This window comes from Pimephales promelas, chromosome 9 (genome assembly GCF_988280905.1).
Source record: "Pimephales promelas chromosome 9, fPimPro1.hap1.1, whole genome shotgun sequence".
In the NCBI taxonomy this organism is placed as follows: Eukaryota; Metazoa; Chordata; class Actinopteri; order Cypriniformes; family Leuciscidae; genus Pimephales; species Pimephales promelas.
In genome coordinates, this window is record NC_142777.1 from 5122683 (window position 1) to 5134775 (window position 12093).

A 12093-nucleotide genomic window follows, 5' to 3' on the forward strand; every position below is an offset into this window, starting at 1 on the left:
GCTTCTCTCTTTAGGTGAAAATCACACTTTTAACACCGTTCTCTGAACATTTCACTTTGAAACTGACGCAAAACATAATACCATTTTGCCAAAATTCTGCTACATGCACAGCAAATTTGAGCTGCAAAGCTTATAACAAGTGATTTGGAAACACATGTCAACACTGAGATAAACTGAAATGCCACTAAGGCTGAAATTGACGGTAACACTTTACAATACGGGTGCACTAATAAGCTCAACTAATGCACAGATAATACTGAATTAATCAACACAGTCTCATCCCAAGTCGTCATATAACTGACGTCTTGGGACGTCTTTTGACCATACGTCAATATCCGCCTTTTTAGGGCCCCCTTAAACGTCGGTAGATGGCGATCCCGGGCCGTCATACAACTGACGCTTTACCTTTAACGTCAGTTAGGTGACGGGTTAGGTTTAGGTCTGGGGTAGAGTTAGGATCCCATAACCTCATCTATCGACGTTTAAGGGGGCCCTAAAAAGGCGGATATTGACGTATGGTCAAAAGACGTCCCAAAATGTCAGTTATATGACGTCTTGGGATGAGACTGTGCTGTAACTAATGATTATTTAAGCTATTGATTAATGATTACCACATTACCAACTAATGAAGAGTCTGTAAGGTTAATGTATTAGTTCATACATGAATTGTTATTAATTATGTAATAGTGGATTAATTCCATAATAACTCATTTTTTTAACTAATAGTGTTAATTAATATGTTAATTACCAGAATGAGCCAAACGCCTTGTATTTCAACTTCCAGATAATATGACAGGTACACTTATATGCATTAATACATTATTAATTACTTCATTGTTACTGCAAATTCATGTGGAAATTACTACAATTACTAAATGACTAGTTAAAAACGATGTGCCCCAACAAGTAAAGTCATAACATAATGATTCCTTTGCAAATCATTATCTAATGATTAATTAAAGCAGACAACTGGAAGTTGAAGTGGATAGCTTTGACTAATTGTGGTAATTAACATATTAATTTACACTATTAGTTAATAAAATATGTTATTAAGGAATTAATATACAATGACACATTGAATTAACAGCAATTCATGTATTACTTAATCTTTTAATCATACAGACTCTTTATTAGTTGCTGATGCAGTAATCATTAATTAATGGTTTAGTTGTTCATGAGTTATACATGAAATCTGTGCATTAGTTAAGTATGAATTAATGCATATTAGTGCACCCGTATTGTAAAGTGTTACCAAATTGACCTTCAGCTTCCATGTCCCAGTCAAAAATCTCCCTCAAAGTGTTTCTGGAGAGTTGTACCTCCATAACTGACTGCTATTAACAATCCAATCAAGCCCTGATGTATTAAAAATCAGTCGCCGCCTCATTCAGTACCTGGTTGACTCATAAAAAATGTCCCATTTCAGAAGTGAAATACCTTTTCAAGTTGGCTTCAAGGTCCCAGCCAAATAGGAAACACCAGTTTGCCTCGCTCAGAAAGTATCTTAACTCCACTATCCTGCACTGGCTTAAGTTCTAAAGATGCTCCTTTGCCGTTCGAGTGTTCCTTCTGTTCTCTCCCAGAAGGTTCTCAAAGAGCAGCCCACAGAACAGATCACATCAATACCACATCCCCTGCGGAAGTATTCAATGTAAATGTTCTCCCGGGAGACACATACAGCCTCCTTGCCTCAGTGCATTCCCTGCGCGTGTGCCCGTGTACGTGATTGATCGGCCAGTCTTGGCACATTTATGCATTTTATTAGTACAAGCAGTGTCAGAGCACAAGGACAGACTGGGAAACCCAGCGTGCAGTGTTAACAAAGCAACATTACCCATCATCACAAATGTCCAGAGAGCATCTCTTGGGATGTGCACGCACACGTTCTAACATGTTCTGTAGTCTCTCCACAGACCCCCCTCTTCTCTCCCTTCCTGATTTATGCCAATAAACGAAGCATATCTCTCCTGCACCCTCCCTCTCTCTCTCTCTCTCTGCCTCCGTTTCTCTCTCCTCTCCTGTGTTTATGCTCTATACCTCCCTGCATCTCAGTCACACTCGCCGGATCTCACAAAAGGAAGGGAAATGCATGCAACCCCTGCGAGGTGGAGAATACCAGGGAAAGTTGCATCCAGCAGTCACTAAGAGCACACGCGCACGGCAGGGATCCGCCAGAGATGTGAGAGGTCCGAGCTGCCGCCCATCCCCCTGTCTGCTCGAGAAGACACCGGGGCCAGCTGCAATGACCTGGGTGAATGGGAAAGAGTGAACCTCCACCTGTGCCGCTGCCAGCAAGCACTCAAGCTGCCCAAATAGGAGGGCATGACACCGGCTGCTGCATGCAAACGCTCCTTCAGACATAGGTAAGGTTCAAGCTGCCATCTAATTCAACAGGATCAATAAAACCCTCCGTAGGGGAGGAAGGGCTACGCGAGCTGACGTTCTTGGTTTTCGTTTGGTGGTTCTCGTTTTCGGAGAAACTGCATGTAATGTTGTGAGATTGGCATGTTTGAGCGAGAGCGAGGTTCGAACGAAGTTTGGAAATACAAAAGAGATGCGTGTGAGAGAAGCGAAACTCATGCCTTGGAGACGCTGGGAAAGATGCTCATTAAAATTCTGTATGTGTGTGGCAAAGCAGACAGTAAAATGAAAATGCCTCAAGCAATCATATCTACTTTATTCTCAACTGAACGGTGATGCGAGCCACAGTCGTCTTCTTGCATAATCGTAATTAAAACCGATCAATGAAATCTGGATGTTAACAACAACATCATCTGGTGGCTTTGACAAGTGGACTCAACCTTTCACTTGAGCTCTACAGAAGTGGAATATTAAGTTAGCGAGGATTAAATGCACTGTTGACTAATTTGCAATGGGGTTCTGTGAAACCCTTGTGGTGGAGCTGTAGGGTCTCTCAGCTGCAGGTTTAGTGCCGGGGAAAGATTTACACATGTGCATATTGTTCCTCCGTTTCAATGCAGGCAATCTGTGCTAATGAGCTAAATAACCATATTCAGTACACAAAATCAGCTGTGTTTACATTTGCATATTTTTTGTCTGAATAATAATGATGCTTGATTTTTTTAAGATGAATTTCTGGCAATCTTTCAGGAAATCTTCGTCTGTAACTGGAAGCGCCTTCTGTATTTTAGTGTAGGGAAAACGTTGATGCCTGGCATAGATTAATGATGCGTTTAGTGAAAAGTGGAAATTTCACGTTGTGCACGTTGAAAATGGATAGGAAGGTATGACTAAGTGATTTCGGCCTTCTTTTTCCTTTACTTTAGCCGGTTGATGTGGGATTTCATTTGATTGGGGACTTAAAAGCTTTGAAAAGTGCATCATCATGTCCTCTATATTCAGTGACTGATTTGCTCTCAGGCTTGCTGTTCTGGTCCACGTTTACTCACATGTCAAATGCAATCCAATTTGAAATGATTAAACGTGTCATATGGTCTCCTGAGGACTACACAGTTATATGATCTTCCGTGTCTTGTTAACGCAATGGTTGGCCAACATCCCGAGTCGGACACAGCAGCTAAATGTGTACTCAAAGCCAGTGCAATCTGTCGCTTTCCAGTTACAGCACAACTCGATAAAAGTTTATGACAGTATGAGGAAGCGCCGTAGTGCATTTCCAAGATTAAACCTGCATATAAATGTCGCATTTAGAGGTGATTGGGTCTGGTAGAGATTAGGTGTCCGCCAGTGTTGAGCGCAACATACATCACACTGCTGAACAGTATGGTCATGTCACTGGCTTTAAGGGCACAGATAGGTGGAAAATGTATGATGGTACAATTATGGGATCCAATGATAATGGCATGGGATTTTGGGGGGTGGGGTGAAATCGTTTTAAATTTGAAGATCAAGGCAAATTGTTATCTTCTGCTGCTTCCGAAGGGCAGCACTAAATGTGATATTAAAACAAAATAAGAAAAATTGATCCACTTCATCCCGGCAATATCTGAAATCCTTGTCCTTGTGGGGACTTTTTTTGTTCCCCATGAGAAAAACAGCTTGTAAATCATACTCCCCAAGTTATGTTTTTTGAAAATGTAAAAATGCAGAAATTTTTCTGTGATGGGTAGGTTTAGGGTTAGGAGAATATACAAATGTTTTTTACAGTGTGTGTCTTTGTGTTGCAACCTGGTTTAACATCTAATAATTATAATCAGTGGCGGTTCTACTTTGAATTACACCCAGGGCGAGACCCCCTTCGAGCGCCCCCCTGAAAAAAAAATACTTTGCATATTATAGGCTACTGTAAAAACTCATAATTAAAGTTGATTTTAGTTGATCATTATGAAAAGTATTAAATAATATAGAATATAGTGACCAAAATGATCACAGAATCTTGTTCAAAAAGCCTAATACACAGTGTCAATTCACCAAGTTAATAACATTAAAGATTTGTTTTAAAGGAGTGTCTTTCATCTTACCTACTAAACTTTAAAAAAGGTTAACACAAAAAATGTTTTATATAAAGATAAACCTCATATTTCAGCATTTAAATCATCTCTATAAAAAAAACGAGTCAATAAAGATACATTCCTGACATTTATAATGCACAGCTTATCTTTTATTATTAATAGTAAAATTCGTACCAATTTTCCCATGGCTGTCGTTGCTATAGAACCATGCACTCATTACACTGCGCTCTCCAACGACAAAGCAGTTTTAGTAGCTAATGTATTCCCACCACAGAAAAACGCTTGCTGTAGCTCTGCTAAAAGATTTATTTACGGAGAAGAGAAAAAAACACCCATGTGTTTGGGTGCACGTGCACTCCCACACTGAAAAGTTTATGAGCGCGCTTCCCGTGCGACTATTTGAAACATAGAGGATTTGAAATAACGACCACGAAAGCGCAAAAGACGCGATACGTGAACTAATCAGGAGATCCCCTTGATCCCCTCGCTTCTGCGCACGGCACCTTCTCAGCAAGCAGGGCGCCATTGCCAATAATTGAATCGGAATGATAAAAAATAGAAAAAATTCGCGGCACAGAGGATTTTTTTTAACCGCTCGTGCCGCCCCCCATGTGACATGAAGAAATGCCGCCCCGGGCGACTGCCCGGTTCGCCCGTGCCTAGAACCACTACCCAGATAGCAAACCGACATTGAATCAACGTGGAAATATGACATCGAAACAATGTTGATCTGACATTGTTTTGCTCATCGAATTAACGTTGAACCAACGTCAGACGCGTCATTCTTTCAAAACTAACGGAAAATCAACTTGAAATCAACGCGTTGTTTCAACGTTATGAAAGCAAACCAATTTTCGATTTTCATTTAGCTTTGAAGAATGCCGCGTCTGACGTTGGTTCAACGTTAATTCGATGAGCAAAATCAACGTTGTTTCAATGTCATGAGAGACGTCGTTTCCACGTTGATTCAATGTCAGTTTGCTATCTGGGTACTGATTATAATTAAAAATCAGTTAAATTAATACAAGATTTTGTTTAGTTTAATAAGCCTGAATTTTCATATTGTGAAACCTTATTTTTCAAATGGTCTTCGTTTCCTGATTACGCTTCTTCTTCGGGGTCTATACGACCCCAACAATTGATTGAGTGTAAAAAAAAATGTATAAATTTTTAATCATACAAATAATATATTTTTTTGTTGTTGTTGTTTACTTCTCATCTATTCATTAATGCTATGTTTTGGGAGATATAAAGTACTTTTGTATATTTACCACACAATTCCTCAACTACACCATTAGCTTTAGCATTAGCATATGATTTATTTATTTATTTTTATGATACATTGCATTGATGCTCTAGTACTAGGCCTTCATTTCTGTGTAAAATTGTTCAAAAAAAATTTTTGACACATATAAAATATATTTAGTTTTTTTTTTCACATTTCCCTTCATTTAAATGTGGGGTCATATTGACCATGAAGAACAAAAGTGTAAACATTTTTTTTACATATCTTCTGAACAACCGAATCAAACCCAGTTTTTTTTTTGTGTTTGTATAGATACTGTAGATAAAGTATGAAAAGTCACAAAATCTTATTCCACTGAGATGAAGGAAACCTTTTTTTTTTTGTTAAGTAAAATTCGATTGGGGTCGTATAGACCCCATGACCCAATTGAGGGTTACATCACTTTCACTAATCGATATTTTTGTATTTGTTTCGTTTTACTGTACATCTTTTTCTGCTTTCCTCTCAAGCTTTCCAGGCAGCAGTGTGTTTCCTATTACTATGTAAATATGTTTTAATTCATCATGTTCATCATAATTATCTCTTCATCATTATCCCAGAAACATACTGCACTAACTTTCACCAGCAGGGGACCATATTGTCTTGTGAACGTAATGCTTCACTGTGCACGCTGATTAACTATTCACAAACTCAGGATCTCGAGTCCTGATTTACCAGAGGAAGTTCAGTTTGAGTTTAGTGCTACCTCTTAAACCTGGTGGCATTTGTCTGGCTTTGTCAGCTTGAATCTTACAAGGCCACAGATCACTTGTCAGGGTTTATGTTGCATTAGGGATTTTACATTAGTTCTTACTCAAGTTTCAAGATGACAGGATCACTGTAGGTCTTTGCATTTGACTCCTTCGGTAGAAGGGTCCTGCTGGCTTGGCAGTCTGGACACGTACTGAGTCTTTATTGGGTTCTGCATGACACAAGGGAGGTCAGAGGCTGGGTTAAAATTAGAAACATGACTCAAGCTTTTCAGCTGTAGGTGTTGAAGAAGTCAAAGGACAGATGAAAATAGAGCAATGGGGATGCTAGACAAACAGGCCATTGGTGACTATAAGGCATGTCTTTGAATATAGAGTTGAATTATCAAATTTGACTTTGGGGAAAATGTTTGATTTGACTTTTTCAGTCCCATTAAAACTACTTTAATTATTGTAACCCAATGCTTCTTCTACAATATTAAAGAATTAATATGATTTTGATAAAACGTTAGTTTATATGGTATTATATGAAGCACCAGTGTTGTAGTCGAGACCAGCTAATTTGAAGTCAAAAGGCAAAATTGCTTGCTGGGCAAAAACGCAGTATGTGGTAGGAGTCGAGACCAAGTCAAGAGCGAAACTTTCTCTCGACTCCTGCCACAAACTGCGTTTTTGCCCAGAAAGCAATTTTGCGTTTAAAAGATATCTAATAGCTGTCAGTCCAAACACAGCCCTGGCGTCAAGGCAAAATTTGGGCTGTCAGTGAAAATTTAACAGACTTCTAAAGATACACACAGGTTACGCATAGAACATGTCAAATAAATTAAACCAGTATAGTTCAAAAGGTGTAGCACGCACATCCAAAACAATAAAACTGGGTGTTGGGCAGTCAGGTAGCAACAAAATGCTTGCCAATTTAATAGTTGCTCACCACGTAACGTTTCGGGCCAAAGCCCTTCATCAGACATCATTAAGAAATTAAACCAAAGACCTTGTAATCACTGCTGACTTTTCTTGCAAGTTATTTTGGCAAAAAATGACTTGTAACCAAATTCAAGGTTATTTTAGCAAGAAGTGGGTTTCTCATAGCCAGACTATATGGGGTCTATATAGTTAACCTAGAAGGTGAAATGATGGCTATTGCTTGCTGGGTGGTTTTGTGTCAGCGTCACACGAATCTTCGCAGCGCGCTCGGATCCAGAGACTCAATAACACAGAGTGGACAATATGCACAAGTCTTTACAAACCATAAAATGAATCCAAAGTCCACAGGTCCAAGTCAAGCCAGTCAAGCCAAGTCAATTTGTTCTTGGTGTAGCAAGTGGGCCCTTAGGTTAATGGGGAATAACAACCCAAATGAAGCACACAAGTAGCCTACTTTCCACCTAAAAAGACAAGAGGCATGGGCTTCCGTACAAAAGTCTGTATTAAAGCTAAAAGGAGTTGGCCAACAATTATTTAAAACCAACAATTAACAAGGGTCACGGTCGAATTGAACGAAACCAAAATAATAATAATTCACAGTAAATCTTCACAGGGGCTGAGGCCTCCTATAGGGAAGCAGGCTAGTGTGATAGCAGCAGGTCTACAAAAGAAAGCACCCAAATCCAAATCACACCCACCCACTGCAAATGACAAGAGTAGTGACACAGCAATAATGATACTGCAATAAGGGCAGCCTTGGTGAAACAAAGCCAGTAATGCAGCCAACAACCAGCCCACTCCAGGAAACCCTCAGCTCCGAAAGAAAGAAAGAAAGAAAAAAAGGAAAGAGTTACAAATTAAGGGTTGCAAATTCAATTTAACAAGTTTATCAACAGTTACCCACCCGATAATGCACTGAAGTATTATCCCACAGTGTTCTTACCCGAGGATACATTAAAGCAATAGTATGACGATATACCAAAGAAAATCATTCAGCAGCCTTAAATCATCCCGAGCAGTTAAACTGCGATGCCACACCGATGGAAGCCATGAAGGCACACCGTACTGGGAGTAAGTAGCACCCCACATGCACACAGACTCTCAGTAACCCAACGGCACACTAAACAAATAAGAAAAATCGCCAAATGTCACTGGACAACACTAAGCTAGAACAGCTAAACTACAATGCTAAAGAAACACGTACCTCCGTAGTCCATAGCAACAACGCAAAAGGGGCGGGCTTTCGACCATGAGGCACGAACAACAAGTTTCTATAGACCATTTCAAAAGATGTAAACAACACTGGTCCAGAAGCACTTCCTGTTTCAGTTTTTTAACACTACATAAAAGCTGGGATAAAATACAACCAACAGAACATTTAAAATTGAATCAAAAAGTTAAACAAACATCTTTAAGATCTTTTCTTTACATGTGAAATAAAGAAAACAGTTACAAACTGAAACAGGAAGTGTTTCTGGGCCAGTGTTGTTTACATCTTTTGAAATGGTCTATACTCCAATAGGCCACACTTTCTGCTTCCGGAACGCGGAGCAGTGTTGTTTTTGGCAGCCCTTTTAGTTTTAGTCTTAGTCTTTTGGACGAAAATGCTTTTAAGTTTTAGTCACATTTTAGTCACTTATAAACTTAATAGTTTTAGTCAAGTTTTAGTCGACGAAAACACCAAAAGGTTTTAGTCAAGTTTAATCAATTTTAGTAAAAAAAGTAGTTTTTAACAAATGAATTTACTTTAAAAAGTAGTGGAAATGGGCTTAGGTTTGACAGATTTAGCAAGTGTTGCAATTCATAAAACAAGCTAACCGCCTTTGTATAATAAACTAGACTTTCTCATTGATGGAGGTGCAGTGTGGCCATTGCCAAGCTGTACTTCATTGTCACATTGGGCAGAAACCTTTTATCCCCATATTTCAAGTTATAGTTTTACCCCTGAATATTAAAAGCTATTTTCACCAGTTATCACAGTAATAAAGGAATGGTTTAAAGTTTAAACAGCAAAAAAACGTTGAGCTACTAGAACATTGTACACAGATAAAGTGGTAACAGTGAAATCACTGTTTTACTCCAAAAAAAGCCAAGAATAAAAACATTCTTACTTTGGCAATTGTGGCTTTATTTGAGAAATTTCTAAAGTGCAATGAACAACGTAGTATGCAACAATAAGATGCATATTATTTGTAAACAAACATTATGTATACAACCCAGTCTATCTTTAACTTGTGCAAACTGCAAAGTTGCAAACATTCTGAAACAAAATAATAAAATAAATATCTAATACTGAGGTGCATTAAACAAAGAGTGCATACTTGAATATAAAGTATGAAACAAACATGACACTTGGAGTGTGTTGAACATAAAAATGAATAAGACAATCCCTGAATAAACACTGTATTTGGTCTTGGTTAGTTCGGTATTTTACACTTAAAGCCCTGTTTTAAGATCATTTCTGATGAAATAGAACGGCTAAGATTGAAATTTGGACAAATGCTGTTGTCCCGAGAATTTTAGGTTTGTGTGTTAGCACCCACACAATCATTCATAAAACGCATTAAACATTCGTTTACAAAGACGTCAAACTCACCGAGTGGTCAGGGATGTTCACTGATATACTCACACAAACATCGCTGAAAAATATGCTTTCCAACAGGTTTTATCCTAGTTTTTGTCCGACTCTATTGACTTGACTTGGTACAAAAACTACCTGTGTTGTTGTTGTTGTGTGGAATCTGCTGTAAGCGCGGCGGCCGGTGCTGGGCGCACGCGATAGGAAACGGCAGCATTCCTGATATTTATTTTTAGCTCAATACAGACCAATTTCACGCAAAACAGGCATAAATTACATGCATTGTGAACGTCAAACTTATAATCATTTTCGTTCCGTCTCGTCTCGTCAACGAAAACTCGAAAACGTCGTCATGTTTTAGTCACCTCAGAGCTATTTTTAGCTAGTCATCGTCGTGTTATCGTCATAAAAAAAACGGTGCGTTAACGAAATCATTTCGTTATCGTCATCACTGACGAAAACATCACTGTAGGGAGTAGGGATACAGAACGTTACGGGCAACAGTATTTCTCGATAAGGATTTAGATTATCAGCCCAATTGTCTAAACTATTCGAGGTAGACTGACCACGAGCTGTGAGGTTGTGAAACGAAGGTTTTTGCTCCTGTTGAAGCTAGTTTGTATGAACTCAACCGTGTTTAAAGAAAAACATGTTTTATCCGCAATCTTATGAAAAAAAACTACACTACCCACAATTCTAAGCCTAGTAGCAACATCTGCTGATTGGTCCCACTCGCCGTTGTCATAGAAACATTAACCTTACTGGCGAAAGGCTAGAGCTACCCGCGGCTGTTGTTGTAGTGTACCGGGTTGCTCTGCATTAGGATGTAGACAGCCATACCTCAGCTTTCACGCAGTCCCATTTTCATTTGCCATCCAAACCACATCGTCATATGTGATTTCAGGCAGGTTGCGGAGAAATTTGGTTCAGCGGTATCTATCGGACTCCACCATTGTCTTCCGGTCTTCAATTTTTTCGTGACATAGGCCTATGGGCGATAGCAATCAATTGATAGTGACGTGTTGAGAATGTCACACTACCTCACTACATCGGACTCTATCTCAGTACTAGCTAAACACTGTAAAGTACATACAAAATATTTTAATACACTTTAAAAACTAGCTTAAATCTGGAAAGTGTGATCCACCTTAAAAAAGGTCTATCGGTAACACTTTACAATACGGGTGCACTAATAAGCTTAACTAATGCACAGATAATACTGAATTAATGTGTAACTAATGATTATCTAAGCTATTCATTAATGATTACCACATTAGGAACTAATTAAGAGTCTGTAAGGTTAATGTATTAGTTCATACATTAATTGTTATTAATTAAATATGTAATTGTGGATTAATTTTATAATAACTCATTTTTTTTAGCTAAACGTGTTGATTAATATGTTAATTACCAGAATGAGCCAAAGCCTTGTATTTCAACTTTCAGATAATATGACAGGTACACTAATAAGCATTAATACATGATTAATTACTTCATTGTTAGTGCAAATTCATGTGTAAATGACTACAATTACTAAATGACTAGTTAAAAATGATGTGCCCCAGCAAGTAAAGTCATAACACAATGACACCTTTGCAAATCATTAGCTAATGATTAATTAAAGCAGACAACTGGAAGTTGAAGTGCATAGCTTTGACTAATTGTGGTAATTAACATATTAATTTACACTATTAGTTAATAAAATATGTTATTAAGGAATTAATACACAATGACACATTGAATTAATAGCAATTCATGCATTACCTAATCTATTAATCATATGGACTCTTTATTAGTTGCTAATGCAGTAATCAGTAAATAATGGTTTAGTTCTTCATGAGTTATACATTAACTCATAATTACCTGTGCATTAGTTAAGCATGAATTAATGTATTTTAGTGCACGCGTATTGTTACCGGTCTTACTTTTTCAAAAAAAAAAAAAAAAAAAAAAATTCTTGACAGAGTACAGCATGCATAACTAAACGGAATGGTACAGGCATATCAATAGGTTGGTGTGTCATATAATGTTGATTGCAGACTGAAGTTAATGCAAATGCAGTAGACGCAGCTGAGAGCTGCAGTGCAGTGACACACAGAGAGCTGTTATACAAAGCACACCCACTCCAGTGAACACTCACTAATTACACTCGATGGCATTTGA

General features: G+C 38.3%; 1 protein-coding gene across 2 annotated transcripts in view; it reads left to right on the forward strand.

The window, feature by feature from the left end:
• Positions 1-2027: 2027 nt before the first annotated feature.
• frmpd3 (FERM and PDZ domain containing 3) overlaps positions 2028-12093 on the forward strand; it is a 221731-nt gene continuing 211665 nt past the window's right edge. For both annotated transcript variants that reach the window (XM_089134694.1, XM_089134697.1), the window contains exon 1: positions 2028-2363. The gene's annotated coding sequence lies outside the window, so the exon portion shown is untranslated. The remainder of the gene's footprint in view (positions 2364-12093) is intronic.